We start from the raw sequence: 26,213 nt of genomic DNA on the forward strand, positions 1-26,213 counted from the left end.
CCTGCCTCTTTCACAAAAATACAGGGACTATTGCGGTACCATAAGAAAAGAAATTTGTATATAAAAATATAAGTTTATTTCAAAATTAATAATAAAAAAGTCCTACAAAGGACATATATTGTACATAGTCATGATTACACATACACAAACAATGATAATTGTTTACAACATTGTTGATACTAAATTAATATAGCTAGTGCCCATATAGAGACATGGACACTTCATTACAGCAAATAATTTTATAGGTAAAAATCCCTTTGCTACCATTAATTTTCTTGTTGTTATTTCTGTGTGCTTTTCAATCCCTCTGATAGGTACTTTGGGGTACTTGTTTCATTCCACACTTCTTCCCTTCTGTTTCCTCCCCCCTTTTCTTTTTTCCCCCCCTTTCCCCCCTTTCTCTCTTTTTTTTTCCCCTCCTTCCCTCCCTCTCCCTTCTCCCCCTTCCCCTTCCCCTTTTTCCCCCTTTCCCCCCTTCCCCCCCCCCCCCTTCCCTCCCCCTCCCCCTCCCTTCCTTCTCTTTTTATCCTTCCCTTTTCTCCCTCCCTTTCCTTCTTACCTCTCACTCTATCTTCCCCCCATCTCTTCCCCCCTTCCCCCCCCCTCTCCTCCCCTTCTTTCTTTCTCTCTTTTTTCGGTTTTCTCCCCTCTTTTCTATCTTTTTCCTTACCTTGACACATCCGGGTGATTCTTTACACAGAACACACCATTTTAATCTTTAATAACCTTACCCCATTGAAATTTTCTACAATAGTATTACCCTAATCTGCCTCCCTGGCCCGCCCCCGGGGGAACGCCTCTTTGAGGGCGTCTCACAACATCGCTCCAGAGAACCTGCAGGGTTATAGTTTGGTGAGTGCAATTTTTAAATGTTAATATCCTAGTTATATTCTCCAATTTCATCCATGCACCATGTGACAATTATATATGTATTTTGCTTGTCATGTTGATACTGTATTGTCTTTCGTCTTTATAGACCACATACTATCAGACGCCTCCTGAAGAAGCGGCTGTGACCGCGAAACCGTAGAGGTCACGTCTGCAAGTATCACACTATAGAACCTCTGTCCATGTCTCTATATGGGCACTAGCTATATTAATTTAGTATCAACAATGTTGTAAACAATTATCATTGTTTGTGTATGTGTAATCATGACTATGTACAATATATGTCCTTTGTAGGACTTTTTTATTATTAATTTTGAAATAAACTTATATTTTTATATACAAATTTCTTTTCTTATGGTACCGCAATAGTCCCTGTATTTTTGTGAAAGAGGCAGGACCCTATTGGAGAGGCCTCTGCTTTGTTTTCTCTTTCAACCCCATTCTTTGGTTGTAACATGACAAACTGTGGAAAATGTCAAGGGGTGTGAATACTTTTTCAAGGCACTGTACAGTATAGTATGCACTCAATACGTGGTCAGGGCTACATATCTGTATTAAAAAACTTTTTTTTTTATTTTTTATTGGTCTTATGTAATATTCAAATTTTCTGAGATACAGAATTTGGGGTTTTCACTAGCTGTAATCCATAATCATCAAAAGAAATGCTTGAAATATATCACTCTGTGTGTAACGCATCTATATAGAACATATGAGTTTCACTTTTTGAATTGAATTACTGAAATAAGAAAAATTTTTGATGATATTCTAATTTTATGAGATGCCCCTGTACATTAGCAGATACATTTCACAGCAGGGAACCTTGGAAGGAGATAATGTACAAAAATTCTTGTACGACAAAGGCATTTTTTTTGGCTGTTTATTGTTTCTGATTATGCGCAGTTTTTCGTATCTGATTTTTCCTGTACGAAACTAGTAAATAAAACCGTAGATTAACGGTACACATTAAAAGAAAACCGTTCATTCTGTTCCCATATGAGAAAAATGTTGGCGTTTGTCCCTTCGGAAATTTTCATTCGGAAGGTCGAAATTGGCTGTTGAAAGTTGTGTACTCACTATCAGAAAATCGTATGATCATTCCTCAGACAAAAATGTTCGCCCGATTTTCTTGTAGTGTGTACAAGCTCTAAGAGACCGTGGGATTGATTTGGAAGCTGATTGGTTTCTGTGTAGAGCTGCACCAGATTTAGCACTCTCCAGTTTTAGTAAATCAACCCCAGCAGTTCTATTATGAATCATAAGTATATAACAATAACAATATAGCAAGATAGCAATATATTTTTTTAATCACCCCTATGAGAAGTCAAAGTTCAATGACACTCTAGAGTTCACAGCCAAAGAAATAAGGCTCCGTTCACATCTTGGTGTTCCAAATTGTGGGCCAAATCACAGCGATTCTGCCCACGATTCGAAATAGCAGTAAATCGCAGGATGCCCGTGCATTCCCTGTCATTTCCAATGGCACCCCAATCGCGGTGCAATTCTGTTTGCGTGATTTTACAGCGATTGTCCCCCAATGAATTGCAGCAAAATCACCCCACGATTGGGGTGCCATTGGAAGTGACAGGGAAGGCAGGGGCGTCCTGCGATTTGCCGCAATTTTGAATCGCGGGTAGAATCGCAGCGATTCCACCTGTGATTCAGAACGTTATGATGTAAATGGAGCTTAAATGGTGCCTACAACAGTTTTACTTATGTATAATATCAAGACGGTTTAGAGTGAAGTATGTTGTTGTCTTCTCTATGCATCCTTTCTTATAAACAATAAGCTTGTTCTTGTTTTCTTGTGCCCAACTGAGGAGTCATTTTTTTTTGCCAGTCAAAAGAAAACATTTCCAGAAACTCCACAGGACTTCCATGACACTTTCAATAAACTACCTCACACAAATAAAATAAAAAGAACTGATTTCTATGGTCAGGCACACAAAGCTTTTTATGAGTGTGAGATTTTATAAAACATCACGTAACTAGACAAGTGTGATTTGTTCTAGTTTTTCCCAGCACAGCAACTCTTTTTTAATATTTTTTTTTAAGTCTGGGTTTCTCAACCAGGGTTCAGTGGAACCCTAGGGTTTCTCCAGAGGTTGCTAGGGGTTCCTTGATATATAAAGAGCTTCTAACTCCCAGTAACCCCTGATATCAATTTTTTTAGGTGTTTGTAAGGGGAGGGCAGTTTTCCCACTGGTCAACAACGTAAGAGTGTTCTTCTCCCACTGACCATCAGTATAAGGGGTACTTCTCCCATTGGCTACCAATGTATGGGACCACTACACCCACTACTATTATAAGAAGGCACTTTTCCACTGACCACCAATGTGAGGGGCACTGTAATTTTCAACATCGGTATTTCTTTTCTGGCCATTATTATTATTTGTTCCATTAGATCATTTTTACTGAAACAAATTTTTTTATAGAACAAGGGAGTGTTAAAAAACCTATCTGCTCTGGACGTTAAGTATGCTAGATACACTACATTCTTTATCTATGTAATAATTAAACTTATACAGGTAAAATTCCTGCACAGAATATACTATACGCCCAGAAGACTTCATAGAATGTTCCCAGACAAAGACCCTGAGTGTCCCAGATGTAAAGCGCATATAGCAGTGATGGCGAACCCGTGGCACGCGTGCCACAGCTGGCACGCCGAGCCCTCTCTGTGGGCATGCCAGGAAAAAATTAGAAAAGCACACACTGACATCCAATCGTCCACACTGCACATCGCAAACTACATTTCCCACAGGTCTCTAGGGCCAGCAGAGATGTGTCTGAGCTGGGCGTGACTAAGAAGAACGGCGGTGACATGCGGGCGGAAATCCACAAATCTCTGGGGTCAGCGGTGTTGTGCTGGGCGTGACTCTGAGAACACCAGCTAGGATCAGAGGAGACTTGCGGGCGGGAATGAGCTGCCGGAGACACTGAAGATAGGTGATATGTTAAATGTAGAGACCAAGCTGTATGATCGTGTAATGACGTAACCTGGAGCGGGCGGTGGGGAGGAACGTGAAGCGAGGTCTGGGCGGACTAGTGTCCTATTGATCAAATACTAGCTGCTTAGTGTTTTCAGCAATGTTCTGTGGCTACTACCAAAACCCACAGACTGTTTCACTGAGCAACCTTTGATTATACAGCTTGGTCTGTGTCAGCAGCGCTGAATTAAGGACTAATGTATCCACAGTCTACCACAAACTGGTTCATTCTCCACAAAATAGTCCTTTCCATCACTATTGGCCTCCTGGACTCATTTACTCAGTACCCAAGTCCTTGTTGCATACACACCATATTCCCCACAATATATGCGCATATCCTAAAGGTACGTGGTACCAGGACCTATATGCCTATCACAATTCCACTCTCTGCCTCACATGCTGTTATTATCTATACCTGTGCATATTATGTGTGCTTATAGTCTGATCTGATGTTCTTAATGGACATTGTCTTAGTTTTAATATTATTCAGGTGTTGGTGACGGGGTACCCAGTTTCTGTATTTTGATATTTTTGTAAAATAAAGTATTTTTCCTATTTAAGCTGCTTGGTCCGCCTGTGACTTCCTTTTCAGGGGGACTCTAACCCCTGATTTCCCCTTTTTTTATGTTATCCCATGGATTGCCTGCCCCACTCTCAGACATCAGGTGCTAGCTCTGCAAACATGCAGACAATCAAGAAAGGTAGCTGGACGGCCGCACACCAAATTAACACCTTTATTGTGAAAAATTGAGTAAAATTCAAAACAGTCAATCCATGGACCGAATTAACACCTTTATTGTGCAAAATTGAGCAATGAAGCTGTTAATTCGGTGTGCGGCTGTCCAGCTACCTTTCTTGAGTATCTTATCAGTCTGTGGTGTCCCGCTTCCTAGGGACAGAGGCTCAAGCTGCTCACCTGCTGGTGGGTACCTTCCCCTTTCAAATCCTTCCTGTCTGGTTTCACCTCTTTCATCCTGGCCCTGTCTCTAGGTCAGGATTCAGATTAACCCCTAAAATTTGGATCAAATTTATAGTTTTTCTAAAAAAAAAAATGTACATTTTAAAAAGCAGTTCTGGGAATTGTTCCTCATAATTGGTGTCATTGGGCCTCTTTATTGGAATCATTATTGGTATCATTGGGAAACATTGTGCCCCGTCATTGGGCCTCATTATTAGTGTCATTGGGAAACATTGTGTCCCATCATTGGTGTCATTGGGCCTCATTATTAGTGTCATTGAGATGCATTGTGTCCCGTCATTGGGCCTCATTATTAGTGTCATTGGGAAACATTGTGCCCCATCATTGGTGTCATTGGGCCTCATTATTAGTGTCATTGGGAAACATTGTCCGCCACAGCCTTGGTCCATGCCTATCCCTGCACTGACCAGTGTATACCTTTTTCATAGTGCCGCTCGGCACTTCGAAAAAAATAAGTTGGTTTTGTGTTGCAGTTTGGGCACTCGGGCCCAAAAAGGTTCGCCATCACTGGCATATAGGAACCTTCTTCCATATGTTCTGGGACTGTCCCATCATCTCCATCTCCTGGACGAAGATTTTTGGGGAAATAAACTCCAGACTGAAAATATGCCTTCTATTGTCATCTGAGCTAGCCCTACTGGGGGTTCATGATGACGAGCAACGTTCATCATTTAAAATTGCTAATCTCATACCTTCTCTTTTATGCTAAAAAAGAAATACTTCTCAAATGGATTCTACCGGACCCCCCCCCCCCCCCCTCCTAGAAGGCATTGGTTAGAGCTTCCCTACCTATGTATAGGATCACTTATATAAACAGAGGTTGCCAGTGGAAATTTGATAAAGTTTGGGCCCCGTGGACCTCTGACTAATATAATGGGGAGGACCACATATCCTAATATAAGTAATTGTTGATATATGCTACTAGATACCTGCTTGGATTGCACCTACTGTGTATATCTGCTCTTCTGATTGTGAACTCTTGCTGCATGTTTTGCTGTGCACTGTCCTTTCAGACTTCTATGTGCATAAATGCTTTTTCATGTAATGCTATGTACTGTACCAATGGTTATGCTGTTTATTCAACCTACATGACAACAATAAAGCACCTTTGTTTGTAAAAAAAAAAAAAAAAAAAAAAATCTATGTAATAATTTAGCAGTGGTTCCCTAAGAGAGGAAAAAAGTTTTAAAGGGTCCTCTGTAATAAAAAGGGTTAGAAAAGCTGACTTACAGGGCACTGATGTTTTTTTTTACTTCCTGTGTGATTTACTATTTTTTTTTTTAAGACACGGCTGCAAAAGAACAAAATTTTGGGTCTAGAGTATCTCAGGGGAGAAGGGCAATGTTGGCCCATAGGGAAGGCAAACTCCATCCTCCTTCTAAATGGGCAGAATGCATTAATGCAGGCTGTAATTGTCTGCTGGGAGGAGGAGAATTACGTACTGAATATTCACATGATTCAGCTTTCCCAGGTGTGGGGGTGCATGCACGCGCCCGCTGGCCCAGCTGTGCTGTGATTCATCACAGCACATGCCGATCACTGGGTGCCAGCCAATAACTGGCATCCGGCACCTGGTAATCCGCTCCAATCTTCCTCGAACACAGCTCTGTGAGTGTAAACAACACAGAGCTGTGTTAAGTGACAGAGGATCTTGTTTACTAGATCCCCAGTAAAAGCAGCACACAGTACACATAGAAAAACATGTTAGGCACATATTTAACCCATTGATCGCCCTAGATGTTAACCCCTTCCTGACCAGTGTCATTAGTACAGTGACAGTGCATACAGCGCTATTCACAGCACTTCACATTTTACTCATTTTGTTATGTTACAGCCTTATTCCAAAGTGGTTTAGATTAATTATTTTCCTCAAAATTCTACAAACAATACCCCATAATGACAATATGAAAGAAGTTTGTTTCACTTTGCAAATTTATTAAAAATAAAAAAATAAAAAAGTCCCATGTACAGTAAAAAAGTAAAGTATTCACAGCCTTTGCAATGACACTCAAAATTGAGCTCAGGTGCATCCTGTTTCCACTGATCATCCTTGAGATGTTTCTACAACTTCATTGGAGTCCATCTGTGGTAAATTCGGTTAATTGGACGTGATTTGTAAAGGCACACACCTGTCTATATAAGGTCCCACAGTTAGCAGTGCATGTCAGAGCACAAACCAAGCCATGAAGTCCAAGGAATTGTCTGTAGACCTCTTAGACAGGATTGTATTGAGGCTCGTAACTGGGGAAGGGTACAGAAAAAATGTCTGCAGCATTGAAGGTCCCAATGAGCACAGTGGCCTCCATTATCCGTAAATAGAAGACTCTCCAATCTAAGCATTGAAAGTGTGATCTCTGTAACTTACAGTTGTGATGAGATATCGATAATCCAATTTTAGCTGAATTAACAGACAGTGACTCAATCCAGACGACACTTTGCAGATCTTGTGAAGTTTAATCCATAAACTGTGAGGATCTTACAACAATGAAAATCGGATAGGTCAAAAAGACCATAATGTGATCCACTCCATGAGACATGAGGCTGAGATGCATTACTGGGAAAAATGAACAAAGGATGGAGTTTTCTATATAGAATAAAACTTAGCTACAGGAAGGAGAGGAATCAGGGACAGAATACAAATAACATTTAAAGGCATATCACAAGCATGTGAAACATGAAACTCTGTAAATCTATGATTTCTATTATTAACAAACTTTAGTCCAAGTCCAAGTATAAGCAAATGAAGATTCTTTTCCAGAAACATCTGCAAAACAAGAGGGAAGGGAAGAACAAGGGAAAACAATGCAAACATTAACATAATACTTGCAGATGCTGGTCTCACAGGTCCAGGCTGTAACGAGGAAAAATCCGTCTTCAGAGGGGAAGGCAGCAACATGCACCAATCTTTCTTACCTCCCTTTGAATCAAGTTGATGACTTGTGAGACTTGTCTTACTCTTTGGGCAAAAGAAGTAGTACTTCCTTTATAGGTCTGAAGTAAAGCCGAACCTTCTTTCATTACTTTTCCGTCGTTACTTGGCATAGTCTTTGTAATAAGACCCATAGGCCAATGGTTATGATGGGAATCTGGGTTGAGGTTGAGGTTAGTGGGAACATGCCATTGTTCAGGCATAGAAAACTTCCTAATGCATTCCACTCTGTTACCAACATACAGATACTCCTCGTTTAACGACTTGCCTGTTTAACGACCGCTCGGACTTACGACCAGCTCTCCTGACCTGCGCAAGATGACTGCTCGGACTTACGACCAGCTCTCCCGACCCGCGCACAGGACGTCATGTCATCACTCTGCATCAGCCTCATTCTCACTCCTGGCCTGCTGTTTTACAGGTATGTACTGTACTGTACTGGGTTCTCCTAAATGCCCCTTCCAGCATTCTTTATACTGTACTGTTTTATGTCTTATCTCTTTACTGTATACTGTACTGTTTTATGTCTTATGTCTTTATACTGTACTGTTTTATGTCTTATGTCTTTATACTATATTGTTTTATTTCTTTTATGTGCAGTACTGTAATGTAATGTATGCTTGTACTGTACAGGTATTGCCCATACCATGTCAGAAAAAAGAAAAAGTGTGCTTGCACCTGCAGAAAGTGCTCAGAAAAAAGAAAAGCTATTGATCTTGAGACTGTGCCCTCCATATCTCCCAGTACCATGCCCCCCTGACCCCCCTATACCTTGCCCTCCTGACCTCCCTGTACCATGCCTTCCTGACCCCTACCATACATACTACTGACCTCTGTACACCGTCCTACATGCTTCTGACCTCTGCACACCACCCTATATGCTTCAGACTTCTGTTAACCATCCCTACATCCTAACGACATCTATACGCCGCCCTACATACTACCGACCTTTGTATGCCTCCCTACATCCTACCAACCTCTGTATGCCACCCTACATACTACGCCTGTAAAGTGGCGCAGTTTTCCCATGTTTAGAACAATACCACAGCAAAATGACATTTCTAAAGGCTGTTATGTATTGTCGGTTTCCGGCAATATAAATGAAAATCATTGAAAAAAACGGCACCCAAATTTTTTTTTAAATGGCGTGGGGGTCCCTCAGGCCCCCAGGCACTATATACTCTGAACAGCAGTACATATACTATACAGCTTGCCCTATATACTCTGCAGAAAATTAGGCCTTAGGTGTTGGTGGTACCAGAACACTGTAAGCCCTCACACTTACTCTTGGTGAGTGCAGGAACGGGTCCTGCTGTGAAATACTATATCAAAAATTGTAATTACATGCCCCTGTTAAACAGGGGCAGAAAAATTGAGCCTTTGGTGGTGGTGGTACCAGAACACTGTAAGCCCTCACAGTTAATCTTGTTGGGAGAAGGAACGGGCCCTGCTGTGAAATATTATATCAAGATTTGGAATTACATGCCCCTGTTAAACAGGGGCAGAAAAATTTGACCTTTGGTGGTGGTGGTGGTACCAGAACACTGTAAGCCCTCACAGGTAATCTTGTTGGGAGAAGGAACAGGCCCTTCTGTGAAATATTGTATCAAGATTTGTAATTACATGCCCCTGTTAAACAGGGGAAGAAAAATTGGTGGTGGTGGTGCCACAACACTGTAAGCCCTCACAGTTACGCTTGTTGGGTGCAGGAACGGGTCCTGATATGAAATATTATGTCAAGAATTGTAATTACATGCCCCTGTTAAACAGGGGCAGAAAAATTGGGCCTGTGGTGGTGGTGGTGTCACAACAAAGTAACCCCTCACAGATACTCTAGTTGGGCGCAGGAACGGGCCATGCTGTGAAATATTAGATCAAAAATTGTAATTACATGCCCCTGTTAAACAGGGGTAGAAAAATTGGGCCTTGGGTGGTGGTGGTGTTGCCCTAAACCAAAAATATTGTTGGAAGCTAGCATCATCAAGATTGAGGGGGAATAGCATAGTCAGCAGCATAGGCAGCCTTCAATCACATCCACCCACATCCATACAAAATTCAATCAGTTACATCAGCATCAGGTGTTTAAAAGCTCCTGATCCAAGACTGATTTATTTTTATGAATATGAGCCTATTAATGGAGTCTGTGGACAGGCGCTCTCTATGATCCGTTACAAACCCTCCAGCAGCACTAAATGTGCTGGATACAGGACAGGCCAATAGCTCAATTGCATATTGAGCAAGTTCTGGCCAGTGGTCCATCCTCAAGACCCAGTAACCCAGTGGATGCTCTGTTGGAAAGATCTCCAAGTCTGCTCTTGCCCCTAGATATTCCTGCACCATGTAATGCAGACGCAGACGATGGTTGCTTGAACCGATCAGACCTTGGCGCTGAGTACTGAAAAATTGTTTAAAGGCATCGGCAGTGGCGTAGCGTGGGGTGTGCAGGGGGTGCCGTGGCCCCGGGCGCGACATTTAGGGGGGCGCCAGTGTGTGTCACTGGTTGCCACCTCCTAATATCAAATTCCTGTGTTCCCCGCGCTCCGGCCGCCATGTTAAGTGTCCGGCGCCCTGTGATTGGGTGTATGGGGGTCATGTGAGGCGTAGGGCTGGCCCGCCTCCGCACATGACCCCCCATACGCCCAATCACAGGGCGCTGGACACTGAACATGGCAGCAGGCAGAGCGCAGGGGAGAGAAGATACAATGTGAGCCGCCGCTGTCTTCTCCTTCTTCTCCTCCTCATCCGGATCGATGCAGGCAAGGATAAGAAGGTGAGTGAGAGTCCCCCGTGAGAGTCATGTTACTGGCCGGGGGGGGGGGGGCGAGAGAGAGAGACTGTAGGCAGGACAGTATAGTGGTCAGTGTAGTATAGTATAGTGGTCATTATAGTGTAGTTTAGTATGGAGGTCAGTGTAGTGTAGTGGTCAGTATGGGGGGCAGTGTATTGGACAGTGTAGTGTAGTATAGTGGACAGTATAGTGGTTAGTGTAGTATAGAATAGTGGTCAGTATAGTGTAGTTTAGTATGGAGGTCAGTGTAGTGTAGTATAGTGGTCAGTATGGTGGTTAGTGTAGTGGACAGTATAGTGGTCAGTATAGTGTAGTGGACAGTGTAGTATAGTGTGGTGGTCAGTGTAGTGGTCAGTATAGTATAGTGGACAGTGTAGTGTAGTATGGTGGACAGTGTAGTCTAGTGGACGTGTAGTGTTGTATGGTGGTCAGTATAGTGTCGTGTAGTATAGTGGTCAGTGTAGTGTAGTATGGTGTTCAGTATAGTGTAGTATAGTGGTCAGTATAGTGGTTAGTGTAGTATAGTATAGTGGTTAGTATAGTGGTCAGTATAGTGTCGTTTAGTATGGAGGTCAGTGTAGTGTAGTGGACAGTATATTATAGTGCACAGTGTAATGTAGTATAGTGGACAGTGTAGTATGGTGGTCAGTATAGTGTAGTATGGTGGTCAGTGTAGTATAGTGGACAGTGTAGTGTAGCATAGTGGTCAGTGTAGTGTAATATAGTGGTCAGTATAGTATAGTGGACAGTGTAGTATAGTGGACAGTGTAGTGTTGTATGGTGGTCAGTATAGTGTTGTGTAGTATAGTGGTCAGTGTAGTGTAGTATGGTGTTCAGTATAGTGTAGTATAGTGGTTAGTGTAGTATATATATAGTGGTTAGTATAGTGGTCAGTATAGTGTTGTTTAGTATGGAGGTCAGTGTAGTGTAGTGGACAGTATATTATAGTGCACAGTGTAATGTAGTATAGTGGACAGTGTAGTATGGTGGTCAGTATAGTGTAGTATGGTGGTCAGTATAGTGTAGTATGGTGGTCAGTGTAGTATAGTGGTCAGTGTAGTGTAGTATAGTGGTCAGTGTAGTGTAGTATAGTGGACAGTGTAGTGTAGTATAGTGGACAGTGTAGTATGGTGGTTAGTATAGTGGATAGTATAGTGGTCAGTATAGTGGACAGTGTAGTATAGTGGTCAGTATAGTGTAGTATAGTGCACAGTATAGTATGGTGGTCAGTGTAGTGTAGTATAGTGGTCAGTGTAGTATGGTGGTCAGTATAGTGAACAGTGTAGTATGGTGGTCGCTATAGTGTAGTATAGTGGACAGTGTAGTATGGTGGTCAGTGTAGTGTAGTATAGTGGACAGTGTAGTGTAGTATAGTGGACAGTGTAGTATGGTGGTCAGTATAGTGTAGTATAGTGGACAGTGTAGTATAGTGGACAGTGTAGTGTAGTATAGTGGTCAGTGTAGTATAGTGGTCAGTGTAGTATAGTGGACAGTGTAGTATGGTGGTCAGTGTAGTGTAGTATAGTGGTCAGTGTAGTATAGTGGACAGTGTAGTATAGTGGTCAGTGTAGTATGGTGGTCAGTATAGTGTAGCATAGTGGACAGTGTAGTATAGTGGACAGTGTAGTATAGTGGTCAGTGTAGTATAGTGGACAGTGTAGTATGGTGGTCAGTATAGTGTAGTATAGTGGACAGTGTAGTATAGTATAGTGGACAGTGTAGTATGGTGGTTATTATTGTGTAGTACAGTGGTCAGTGTAGTGTAGTATAGTGGTCAGTGTAGTATAGTGGACAGTATAGTATAGTGGTCAGTATAGTGGTCAGTGTAGTATAGTGGTCAGTATAGTGGTCAGTGTAGTATAGTGGTCAGTGTAGTGGACAGTGTAGTTCTCAGTGTAGTGGACAGTGTAGTGCGTAGTGGTCAGTATAGGAATCAGGTTGGTCAGTACTATTGTATTTGAAGGGACTCAGGGAAAGCTAAAAGTCCCCAGGTTAGGGGGGCGCAAATTACTATTAAAGGTGGATGATGCAGGGTGTGTGCTAATGAGATCAGCTGGTCAACTCCTTCCTGTGTCATGACCTAAAGTCTATAAGGACATAAGCAGAAGCAATAGATATGCTTTGAATCATGGATGGAGGACAGTAAGATATGAGCTCACCACACCTGTCAGTGGCACAGAAGAACTCACAAAGCACGTAGCTACAGCACACAGCTCTATGCCTGAGTTTGATAGATGTTTTTCCCCTCCAATCAAGGCCCGTCTTAGACTACATTAGTTTTGACCAATCACAGGTCACGTTAGGCCTGAGGAAGGAGCGTAGCTCCGCAAACGCGTCGCCTATCAGTCTATCCCTGCACGGACCCGGAAGTGACCCTGTTCCCCGGATCGAAAACAGTGCGTTCCAGTGGCAGGACACAACAAGCATCTAGCAGCGCAGCCTGTCATACGAAACAGAACGCCACCGTACGATGTGACTGGACACCCTATCTGGGACACCCGGCATTATCAATTTATTTTCCACACGCCTGTTTACATGTACCCTTGTGAGTACTTGATTTTAAAGATATATTAAATTCGTTTTTAAATACTGCACTTAGAGTGGCGCCATTGTTGTTCTTCTTCTTGGGCGCAAATTACTTGCCTTGCCCCTGGTGCTGACAACCCACGCTACGCCACTGGGCATCGGTCAGCCAGCCACCTTCTCCACCGCTCTTCCTGTGACTGAACGAATCCTCAGCAACACGTTGTCCAGCACCAGGAAAATGTAACCTCCATGCTGACACAATCCTCCTCCTCCTCTTCTTCCTGTGTGCTTGGCGGGCCCGCAGGAATGCTATCTGGATAAAGGGGGCCTTGAGAGGTAAGGAAGTCCTCCTCTTCCTCCCGCTGTTCTGCCTCAAGTGCCCTATCCATTATTCCTCGAAGCATGTGCTCCAACAGGAAGACTAGAGGGACAGTGTCACTGATGCATGCATTGTCGCTGCTCACCATCCCTGTGGCCTGCTCAAATGGTGACAGGACAGTGCTTGCATCCTTGATCAGTAGCCACTGGCGTGGTGAAAAGAAGCCAAGCTCCCCTGACCCTGTCCTGGTGCCATACTCGCACAGGTACTCATTGATGGCCCTCTGCTGCATGTGCAGCCGCTGCAGCATTGCCAACGTTGAGTTCCACCTGGTGGGCATGTCACAAATGAAGCGGTTGGTGGGCAGGTTACATTCCCTTTGAATGTCAGCCAGCCGAGCACTGGCATTGTATGACCGGCGGAAATGACCACAGACTTTTCTGGCCCCCCTCAGGAGATCCTGTAAGCCTGGGTAACTGCTCAAAAACCGCTGCACCACCAAATTCAAGATGGGTGCCAAACATTGAACATGGGTCAAGTGTCCCTGTCGGAGGGCGGAGAGAAGGTTGCTGCCATCGTCGCATACAACCATTCCTGGCTGAAGCTGGGGTGGTGTCAACCACCTCTGAGCCTGCCCCTGCAGAGCTGACAGAATCTCTGCCCCAATGTGGCTCCTGTCCCCTAAGCAGACAAACTCAAGCACCGCATGGCATCTTTTTGCCTGACTGCTTGCGTAGCCCCTTGAACGCTTACAGACAAATCTGCAGAAGAGGCCATAGAGGAAGAAGAAGAGGAGGGGATGGAGGAGAGAGCTGTGGCAGAATCACCACCAGCATTTTAGAGACGTGGTGGCGGAACAAGCTCCCACAATACTGAATTCTCCATCTCTCAAAGGTTGCCCACCCCCTGATTTAAAGTCACAAGTGCAAGTGTGAAGATATTGAAGCGAGAAAGCTCAAGAAGTCTTATTGATACACCTTGAAAACACATGAAATGAGAAAAGTTTAGAGTGGTACACATGGACAAATTGAGTACACACGGATACTTTTGGACAGTTCTCTCATTCTTTTAAAGGCACAGTGTGAGGATTTAAAGGATAAACAGATCTTGGTTTTTAAAATATTCACTTTATTTTGTCTCATGTAATGGGAAAAGTTCACAGTGGTACACATGTAAATATTGGGGACACAGACAATTTTTGATGTTTTCCTTGTTTTCTCCATCCTTTAGAGGCACTGTAAAGATTTAAAGGATATACACATGGAGTCTTTGTTTTTATAAATGTTCATTCTGTTTTGTTTCACGTAAGGGAATATATGTATGATTTTTGAAAGGTATTACATTTCACAATTATTTATGCCTATAGTCATATTAGAACACTGTGGTTGAGTACTGTGTGGCACAATTTGATATATTCTATATCTAAAAGATATTTAACTCACAAGCAGTGCAATTAACAGCCAAGTTAGATCACTTCATGCCATCTGTGCTGATACTTAGCCCTGTATGTGAATCACAATCCCCAACTCTCCTCTCGTATATTAGAATGTGTATGGTGAGCTGTAGCCTCAGTGGACTTTTCATTTGAACGTATATAAGAGTGGATTGTCTTGTAATTAAGCCTCCAATTTTCTAATATTGAGCTGACCTTTTGCTCTTATTGATCAACACCCTACACTGCATTGGGCGGCACGGGGGTTTTAAGAGTCAGAGCATTCTAACTCAGTAATTTTAATACAAAGCTGTTCATTGACAAAGGATGACACAGGACATGTATTAATAACCCAGCAGGAAACACTTTTTTTTTTTACAGATTTGCACATAGTTATGCAGCGTTTTTAGAAGAAACCAATAAAGACCACATTGTACTGCTGCATGGAATGGGGTCCTAATAGGACTGTGTAAATTCAAGTACAGTAGAGCCTAAGGCCCCTTTCACATGTAATTTCCGATCAGATCTGTCCGTTTTTTAGGCGGACCCAATCAGAACCTCCATTTGTCTCTATGGAGCAGTGGGTGTAAACAAACATATGTCTGTTTACACCAGCCTACATCATATGTGATTCGAACCAACAAAAAGACATGGATGGGGATCCATTCCCCTTCCGTCCAGCGGATCAGATCAGATGGCAGTCGGTGTAAACGGACAGGCAGTCTGTTTACATCCAGCTGCCCATAAAGGAGAACAGTCTGTGTCCGCATCCGCTCTGCAATTTTCACTCTATTTTGTTTCATGTAAGGGAATATATGCATGATTTTTTAAAATGTATTACATTTCACAATTATTTATGCGTAAATAATTGTGTGTAGTTTGGCTGCTTTCTTTGCATTGTATCAGCAGGCCTGGGGCCTCCACCCAGTGAGAGCGCTGGTTTCTTCAGAGAGTCTTTGGGCCCTTTCACACGGGTGATCCAATCAGGTCCGCCTGTCAGTTTTTCAGGCGGCCCTGATTGGACCCTCCATTCACCCCATGGAGCAGAGCAGGCATCCTCCGCTATCCAGACGGATGGTGACCCTATTTTCCATCCATCTGGCGGATCGGATATGATTGGATGAAAACAGACAGGCTGTTTTCACCTGATTTCCCCATAGGGGAGAGTGGGACTGGGTCTGTCTCTGCTCTGCACCTGTCAACGGAGCGATCCCCCACTGAGCAAGTGGATTCCATCCCACGGAGGTGCAGTGTGAAAAGGGCCTAAGACTTCTACTCACTAAAGCCTCGTACACACGATCAGATTTTCGGACAAACGGTCATCTGTTTTTTGTTTCATGCTAGTCTCATGTCGAAAGTGAAGAGGTTACTCACCATACAAAAATTCTCATATGACACAATTCAACTTCAGAAGTGACATAATGTGTTGAATGGTTTTGTATGTGTTCTTTTGTTTCTGAGCATGCGTAGTCTCGCTCTTACGATTTTTTTCGGACGAAAACCGTACTAATTAAACGACAATCGGACGTTGAGTTCACATCCGAGAAAAATTTTATAGTCTGCACATCCAGCTTTTGTTGGACGAAAAATCAGAATTGGCTGTCGAAAGCACTATACTAACAATCCGAAGATCGGCAGATCGTTCTTCAGACAAATTTTTGCTTCTGATTTTCGGATTGTGTGTACCAGCCTTTAGCCAGAGGCTGCATGTTAGTGTTTACTTTATTCGTTAAGTTCCTTTTTGCAGAAGCAGCCTATAAGGAACTTTTTTTTTTTTTAAATTCTGTATTTTATTTTTTCAACAATTTTTATACATATAGACAAACACATTTTGGTTGCATGCATATCACAAAGTATATCTTAACACAAATCAATTCTATTTTCAGCAGATATACATAAGGCCATTATTTAAACTAAAATAAAAAAGGGGGGTATTTCCCCTTTCTCTTTAATTTATCAATTCTACCGTTCATGTATATTTTTCCCCTTCGTGTCTCACTTTTACACGGGTATGATTTATTAGAGAAAGAGGAAAAAAAGAAAAGAAAAGGAACTTGGTTTTCCTTGTGTCTGTGATCTGCAGTAAGTAGATGTTCGCCAGCACATCAAGGATCATCAATTTCGTCCAAACGGTTTTTATTCAAGGAAGATCACATCACAAAATAGTATAGTGATCTAGTGGTATAGCACTATACCATTTTGTGATGTGATCTTTCTTGAATAAAAATCGTTTTGACAAAATCGATGATGCTTGGTGTGCTGGCGAACATCTGCTTATCGCACAGGTTTCAGTATCCAGCTTGCGGTCACTACAGCACCCAGTACCTTAAAGAGCTCATTCCGGGAACGTGTGCGATGGGAATATGGACTATATCATCTGCAGTAAACACCACCTTGAGATAAATTTGCAAAGCCCAAAGATAAAAATCTTTACTTATAGTCATGTGATTATAAATTTCAAATCTCTTTGGACTCAATAGGAAATAACTATTTAAAAAAAAAAAAAAAATAAGGTGGGATCTTTGAGAACAGAGCCTCTTGTTTCTTTCTGTCCTTGGTTAGTGAGTATTGATCAGAACCACTTGTGCCTCCTTCAGAGGAAAGTATTCCAGAGACAGCATGATGCTGTAAACGTCTTGTGCATAGAGCGTTAATATACAAGATGTAAAAGGCAGACCCAATGATCCTTGCTTGTATTCGGAAGCTTCTCTAGCAGTGCTGATTTGGTGAAGCATGTAAATTACATTTAATGGTTTACCACATGTAATTACATGTTGCAGTGATAATATTCAATCCTATGATGAACTATTACAATGTAAGTGTTTATGACCCTGAGCCACACTTAATTAAGGATTGATACTTCAAAACTCTGCAACTATGACAGGCAAATGTTATTGGCAGTCATAGACAGTTTCATGATTACCTCTGTACAATGCAAGGTAAGGTGATTTTTTTTTTCTTAAAATAACAAACATGTTATACTTACCTGCTCTGTGTAAAAATTTTGCACAGAGCAGCCTTGATCCATCCTTATGACTCAACCCCCCCATCCCTGCCAAGTGCCCCCCATAGCAAGCCGCTTGCTATGGGGTACTCTTGCGTTCTCACGCTAGGGCCCTGCTTTAAGTGTCCATAAGACACACAGAGTGAGGCTTGGCCCTGCCCCCTGCTCCCTCCCCACTGGCTCTGATTGACAGCAGCAGGAGCCAATGGCTGCTGTATCTGAGCCAATCCGGAGCAAGAGCCCCGGGAGAGCATTGGCAAAAAATAAAGTAAGGTAAAAAACCTTCTGCCTTTACAAACACTTTAATTGAGTTCGCCATAAGGCAGTTTGTGTAATAAATTGGGTAATCTATATCAGTGTTTTTCAACCTTTTTTCAGGCAAGGCACCCTTTACAAATGATGGGCAATCTTGAGGCACCCCATTCTAAAATGTAAAAAAATAATTTAACAGCTTTACACAATGCAACATCATCCACACATAGGACACCCAGTGTTAGAGGTGATTTATTCTTCCAAAGCAAATACACTTTTGCACACTGGTACTGACTAGTATTCCAATGTTTCTCTTCTCCCTCAATTTCTCTCCATCAGTCAGCTAATGTTACCCCAACGCTGAGGGAGAGGGGCACAGGAGGGTCAAACAATGATGCTGTGGAGGCAACAGACATCCTTCTTATTAACTGATGATTTCATTGGTTGTTAGAAAAGCCAGAAAGTCGTAATGGTGCATAGTGAAAACCCGTGGCTTTGTGTAACTAAAAGGCAGGCTTCATCCACCTGTTGGCTTGTATACAATTTTTGATCAATTTTTAGGTAGTTTGCCAAGGCCCCTGAAGAGGCCTCAAGACACCCTGATTGAAAAAGGCTGATCTATACAACTGGAGAAAAGAAGGGTAGTGTTGTATGTAACAACCAGTATTATTACAGCCACTTTTACTGCACTACTGATTATGACCTCATTTTGTATACCGCTTAGGAAACAAACAAGTGTATTCTGCTTATGATCTCATATTTAAAGCCCAATTGGAAGATTTATTTTTTAAAGATGAATTCCAGGTATGGCATTTTTTACATTGTTACATTAGTCTAATGCCGCGTACACACGAGCGGATTTTTCGACCGGACTGGTCCGACAGACCGAGTCCGGCGGACAATTCAACCGTGTGTGGGCTTCATTGGACCTGCAACTGACTTTTTCGGTCGAAAAACCTGACGGACCCTAGATTTGGAACATGCTTCAAATCTTTCAGACGGACTCGAGTCCGGTCGAAAAATCCACTCGTCTGTATGCTAGTTCGACTGACAAAAACCGATGCTAGGGCAGCTATTGGTTACTGGCTTCCTTATTTTAGTCCAGTCGTACGTCATCATGTATAAATCTGTCGGACTTTGGTGTGATCGTGTGTGGGCAAGTCCGGTCATTAGAAAGTCAGTCGAAAGCCCCTCGTAACTCTGTCGGAAAGATCGCCAGACCTTTGTTGTCGAAAAGTCCGACCGGGTGTACGCGGCATAACTTGTACCAATGTAAGTATGCATAAACCATACTTTTGGGATCAATGTAGAAGTTGGAAATCACTGTAGTAGACACCACTACTCCAGTGACATCCACTTCCTTCCAGGGCAGCAGCCCTAATGCTTTGATAACACAGGAGGTTGGCCGCTTAGTATGGGCACCGTTTAGAGATCACTTTGCATTTTCTCATAGCATAAAAAGTGTCCTCTGATTGGATGAGATGGAGATACGGGATGGTGATGTCACACACTGCACCTCAATCAATCAGAGAATGCTTTGCATTTGTTGAGAAAATGCAAAGCATTCCCGGAATGGCGTCTGTTCTGCGCACCCAACTACTGTATTTACAATGCAGCAGAGCAGCCAATCCATGCAGAACTGAGAATCTAGTGGAGATCACATGAGTAGCAGTGCCTACAACAGTGATTTCCAGCTTCTAGAGCGGGGATTGGCATCCTGATCTGCCAATCGACAGCAGGTAGCCAACAGGTAGATCAGGATTAGCATTACTGGTCCTTCCACCCTCAGCCTTCCCCCCCCACTTCACTGCAGAGCGGGACATATCATAGTACTGGATGGAGGGTGGGAGCTGCCGGAGTTAACTGTTCACATCAGCCAGCAGGTAATTGGTTGCTAGGAAGCTGGGCAGTCCTAGAAACCAATCACCAGCTTGTTCGTGTGAAAAGTTAACTCCTGCTCCCGCCCTCCACCCAGTACTGTGACAACTCTCGCTCCCCACTCTGCTGCACAGTGTAAGGTAGGAGACAAAAAAATCAAACTGACAATAAATAAGTTGCGCAAAAAGTGTCACCAAATAGTAAAAAGTAATAATTTCTCAGTGACAGCTGCACTCACAGAATGTTCACTTAAACATTATACACATTCATATTACTGAAAAACGTGTTGTGCTATCAATAGAAAGTGCATAAGTTCCTAACAATTAATCAAATAAAACATTCATACAGTATATATCAAAAACATATAAAAACGAGAAAATACAGCATGGGGCCTGCGGAGAGAACCAAGAGCCAGCAAAGGTGAGCCCTAAGTTGAGCTTTAAAAGAGAAGTGCGGGATAAAAAAAAACAAGCATTTATATTAACCTATATGATTGCAGCACAGAACCAAGCTGCAGCTGCCCCCAGCTCTACACCAAGAACTGAGTGATCAAAGACCACTGATCACTCAGCTCTCAGGCTCGCTCTGGGCACAGAGCATCGGGCTGTGGAGGGGGTGGGTGCAGCTGGCAATGGCGACCCTAGGGGGGGGCCAGAGGGGGCCATGACCCCCCCAACATTATGCTGTGCCCCACCATGTGCCCCCCCAAAAAAAAATATTTTTTTTTTTTTTTTTTTTTACAAAAAATCAATGTCTAAGAGGGAGAGAGTCCCCAGTCAGCTCCTGCGGGTGATTCCTCCCCCCTCCCCTGCTCGCTGACACTGCATAATGCGAGCGTTCACACAACCACGGCCGCCTGATCTGCTCCTTCACCTGCATCCTCATTGGCAGGGAGAAGAGCGAGTTGCAGGAAGGACTCCACCAGGACTTTCAGTTACTGAAAAAACAGACTGATTTCTCCCGTCCTTAGGACAGGAGGACCAGCCTGTAAATTCCAAGAGATGCCAGACCAGAGCTGTCAATAGCAGGGGCAGGACAGCAAGAGGAGGCTGGGGAACCCCACAGTGGCAGAACACCAGGGCCCGGAGGCAAGACAACCTTTGCAACCCTGATAGTTCTCCCACTGCTTTGGATCCTTATATTTTCTTGATATGCTGGTGACATATATCTCTTGTTTTCTGCCACCCTGGGGGACCCCAATACAGTAGGAAGGGAGCTCACTGCAGAACATGTGAAAGGGCCGTTGTGGGGTCGTAGTAAAGGGCCCCAGGATATATATATATATATATATATATATATATATATATATATATATATATATATATATATATATATATATATATATATATATATATATATATATATATATGCATTTTATAGTTGCCCCCCTACATTTGTCCCTGTCCCCCCATGTGCCCCCCTAAATTTGAAAGCTGGAGACACCACTGGCAGCTGGCTCAGGCTTTCATTGGCACGCTAAGAGGCCAATCCAGCTGTTGGTCAGGCTCCCTACAGAGCCTGGACCTGCTATTTGACAGACAGCAGATTTTAGTTCACTGTCGGATGAATCTTGGTCACAGAACCACAGAACTAAGTGCATTCCTCTAACCCACAGGAGAAGTATGGCCAAAAGAACATTGGCCGTACTTCACCTTTCAATGCCAAATCTGACGGAACTCCAACACATGCGGTTATGATGTCATCTCGGCCCGGCAAATGACAGCAGCCTACGATCAAGACTCGGAAGCTGGCCACCCAAAGATGTCAGGGACCAGTGAAGAGTTTCGGGGATGGAGCATCAATGGATTCCCCAAGGTTCTGCTCTAGGACCTCTTTTATTTTCAATCTACACCTCCTCCCTGGGTCAGCTGATAGCCTCTCACTGCTTTCAATATCATTTCTATGCTGATGACACACAAATCTATCTCTCCACCCCAAAAATAAAAGTACAGTTGCTAGGTGTGGGCAGAATAGGCTTCTCTGAAGAGGAGGGTTTTCAGGGATCGCCTAAAATCAAAGTAGGAGATAATCTGACAGATTGGGTTAGAGAGTTCCATAGGATGGGAGAGGCTCTGTAAAAGTCCTGAAGGTGAGGAGGAGGTGACGGAGGAGCTAGAGAACAGGAGGTCTTGGGAGGAATGAAGAGAATAGTTAGGTTGGTATTTTGGGACTAGGTTAGTGATGTAGCTGGGGGTCAAGTTGTGGATGGCTTTGTAAGTTATTGTTAGTATTTTGAATTTAATTCTTTTTTCTCAATCAGCAGCCAAAACCAATGAGCGAGTCCCCGTTATCAGAACACAATGTCTCAGCAAGGTGAATTCCTATTTTCACCTCACTTGTGTAAGACAAGAAATTCATTGGGATAAAATCTTAGAAACAAAGAACACAGAGGAGAGATGGGTTTGCTTTAAGAGCATATTAAATAAGTGCATTAGCCAGTGCATTCCATTGGGAAATAAATTTAAAAGAGCGCACAGAAGTCCTGGATGGCTTAATTCTAATGTAAAAATGAATATAAAAGCAAAGGAGAAAGCCTTCAAAAAACACAAGGCTGAAGGATCATCATCAGCATTCAGACTTTACAAAGAATGCAACAAGATATGTGAGTGTGCAATTAGGGTGGCTAAGATAGAACACGACAGACTCAAAGTGGAGGAGAGCAAAAGAAAAACCCCAAGAATTCTTTAAGTATATTGTCAGGGCTGGGCTCAGCCCTTCCTTCTCTGAGCTGGCCGCTCAGCTGTCAGCTAATTGCCAGCTGCTATCTCTCCACAGTGACTCACCTGTTGATGAAATCCTGCTCATCAGTCCTGCTTACTTAAGCCGTCCAGCCCAGATGATCTCTGCCTTCGCCTTGGTCAACATCACAGAGACTTTCTCCTGCGCTCCTGTTAAAGACTTGCATGGCTGACATTCCTTCTGGCTCCAGATCCTGCTTGCTGCTCCACTACACTGATTCCTGGCTTCCTGACTTTCTGGCTGGTCTGACTATCCGTTCCGATTACCGAACTTTGGCTATGTTTTGACTATGTTTGTTCTGTTTACTTTTATTATTAAACAAGTGTGATTTAACTGTACTTCTGTCTCGGTCTGATTCATGGTTTCTGACAGTAGGCGAAGGCCATGAATTCAGAAGATGCAGTTAATCAACTTGTTGGTAATATTTTTTCCAGATTGGGTGACCAGGATCACCGCATGGATCAGTTTGGCATGGCGATTTGGGGGCGATCCAGTTCAATGCAGAGGGTTTCTCAACTAGGTTGAGATATACTTTGAGATGCTGCCCCAGGCGTTTCCCATGGACAGAAGCAAAGTAAGTTTTGTGATATCTTTGCTTTCTGAGAGAGCCTTGAACTGGACAAACCCTCTATGGGAGATGCAAAAACCTGTTGTCTTGAGTTACCCAGACTTTGTGGCTTCCTTTAAAAGGGTATTTGACGTTCCCACACGTTCCGTTTCTGCTGCCAAAAGACTGATGTCCATCAAACACGGTACGAGACCTGTTGCCGATTATGCCATTGACTTCCGTACCCTGGCAGCGGAGGCTGCGTGAAACAATGAGGCCCTCGTGGATGCTTTTTCTCACGGTCTCGGATAACATTAAAGATGAGATAGCAGCCCGAGACAAATCCACTTAGCTGGAGAGATTGATCTTTTTTGCCATGCTTTTTGACTCCAGACTCCGAGAGAGACCTTCCTTTGAAAAGTGCTTGCGGAAGCCTCCTGTACCTTTGGCTCCCAGCTTTGCATTCCCACCCTTGCCTCCCTCACCTCCCATGCCTCCTGGTACCGAGTCTGTCAGTGAAGGTGAACCCATGCACTTGGGCATCACACGTCTCTGCATAGTATGTAAGCTCTTGGAGTGGATGATAAGGGACTATATACAAGATTTTAGTAATGAAAACTGTATCATTAGCAGTAATCAGCATGGATTCATGAAGAATCATTCTTGCCAAACCAATCTATTGGTCTTCTATGAGGAGGTGAGCTGCCATCTAGATAAAGGAAGGCCCGTGGACGTGGTGTATCTGGGCATTTGAAACAGTTCCCCTATAAACGTTTACTGTACAAAGTAAGGTCCGTTGGCATGGACCAAAGGGTGAGTACATGTATTGAAAACTGGCTACAAGTTCAGAGGTTGCTGATAAATGGGGAATACTCTGAATGGTAAGGGGTGGGAAATGGGGTTCCCCAGGGTTCTGTGCTGGGACTGATCCTGTTTAATTTGTTCATAAACGACCTGGAGGATGGGGTAAGCAGCTCTCTCTCTCTCTCTGTATTTGTGGACGACACTAAGCTAAGCAGGGCATTAACTTCTCAGCAGGATGTGGAAACCTTGCATGAAGATCTGAACAAACGAATGGGGTGGGCAACTACATGGCAAAGGAAGTTTAAAAAATGTAAATAATGCATTTGGGTGGCAAAAATATGAATGCAATCTACTCACTAGGAGGTGAACTTCTGGGGGAATCTAGGATGGAAAAGAACCTGGGGGTCCTAGTAGATGATAGGCTCAGCAATAGCATGCAATGCCAAACTGCTGCTAACAAAATAAACATAATATTGGCATGCATTAAAAAGGGGATTAACTCCAGGGATAAAGATATAATTCTTCCACTCTACATGATTCTGGCTCGGCCTCACCTGGAGTATGCTGTCCAGTTCTGGGCACCAGTCTTCAGGAAAGTATACTGGAAATGGAGCGAGTACAAAGTAGGGCAACAAAGCTAATAAATGGTCTGGAGGATATTAGTTATGGAGGAAGGTTACGAGCACTGAACTTATTCTCTCTGGAGAAGAGGGGATATGATTTGAATTTACAAATACCATACTGGTGACTCCACAATAGGGATAAAACTTTCTTGCGGAAGGGAGTTTAATAGGACACGTGGCCATTCACTAAAATTAGAAGAAAAGAGGTTTAACTTTAAATTGCGTTGAGGGTTCTTTACTGTAAGAGGATGTGGAATTCCCTTCCACAGGTGGTGGTTTCAGTGGGGGACATCGATAGTTTAAAAAAAAATATTAGATAAGCACCTGAACAACCGCAACATACAGGGATATACAATGTAATACTGACCTATAATCACACACATAGGTTGGACTTGATGGACTTGTGTCTTTTTTCAACCTCACCTACTATGTAACTATGTAACAAGGAGAGAGGCGCCTCTGAATAGGTAGTAAACACTTTAATAGAAGAAAGCAATATCAACTCACATGAGAGAAAGCAATGTTGCAAATGGGTGAGCTGGATACCATCCAGGAGCAGGGTCAGGGTAGATGATCAGGTCACGGAGAGGTCCACTTCTCCCTAGTATAGTTGAAGACCTGCTGGGACATCAGATCTATTCCTTACTTCTCCTCACTAGTAACCACTGCAGAGTGGAGAACAGCCGTGCAGTGTCAGATCCCCGTGCGGCGTGGGGCTGTGACATCGCAAACATGCGACACGTTTCTGAAACGTTCGTGTTGCGAGTGGTATGGCAGCCTTTCTCCTTTTTCAAGCATCTTGATCGTACAAACGCTTCAAAAGCGGTATTTTTCATGCAATTTCCTAATCATGTGTACTAGGCTTTAGTCTAGACTTGTCCTCATTGGGCAGTCTCCAACCCTAAACAGAAATTTGGCCCTGGACTTCATCCAGACTGGCCCACTTTAATTTTGCGAACACACACAAAAACTGTGGATTAATCCGCCCAGAGCCAAAAGTGATTAAATAGTCCGCTTTCTGTCTCCTGGCCCCCACCTAACACAGGGGACAGAAGTTTTGTTCTCTAAACAGCTGGGAGATTAGCTTATTGGTGATTAGGGTTTGGGAGTCCCTGCCCGCTCTAGATCCGCTGTCACTGAGACCGGCACACAGAGCCATCGGCTCACCGGGAAACTCCCGATAGTCCCGATGGCCAGTACATGCCTGTCTGTAAAGATGACTTTCTTCCTGTCTTACGGGGAGATATCTTTATTGTTTGACGTGTGCTAAACGCTTATAATTCTTTTGTTGTCAATAATATGGCTTGAAAACTTCTAGTCTCCCATGAAGAGTGCAATTTGCTGGTGATGCTTGGATTATACTTTTGCTAATTAGGATGTAGATGCCGTGATGTCTTCTAATGCTTGGTGATATACAGTACAGGCAGTCCCTGAGTTACATACATCCGACGTACATACGACTCATACATACAAATGGAGGGAGACAACAGGAAGTGAAAGGAAATCAGCCCCTAGGAA

The 26,213-nt window shown here is 43.2% G+C and overlaps 1 long non-coding RNA gene across 1 annotated transcript in view; it reads left to right on the plus strand.

Annotated features, from left to right (window-relative positions):
- Positions 1-26,213, plus strand: part of LOC141148098 (uncharacterized) — a 52,297-nt gene that overhangs the window by 16,917 nt on the left and 9,167 nt on the right. Inside the window, exon 2 of the long non-coding RNA XR_012245191.1 lies at positions 8,029-8,204. This is a non-coding gene — a long non-coding RNA (uncharacterized lncRNA). The remainder of the gene's footprint in view (positions 1-8,028; positions 8,205-26,213) is intronic.

This window comes from Aquarana catesbeiana, linkage group LG01 (genome assembly GCF_042186555.1).
Source record: "Aquarana catesbeiana isolate 2022-GZ linkage group LG01, ASM4218655v1, whole genome shotgun sequence".
Lineage (NCBI taxonomy): Eukaryota > Metazoa > Chordata > Amphibia > Anura > Ranidae > Aquarana > Aquarana catesbeiana.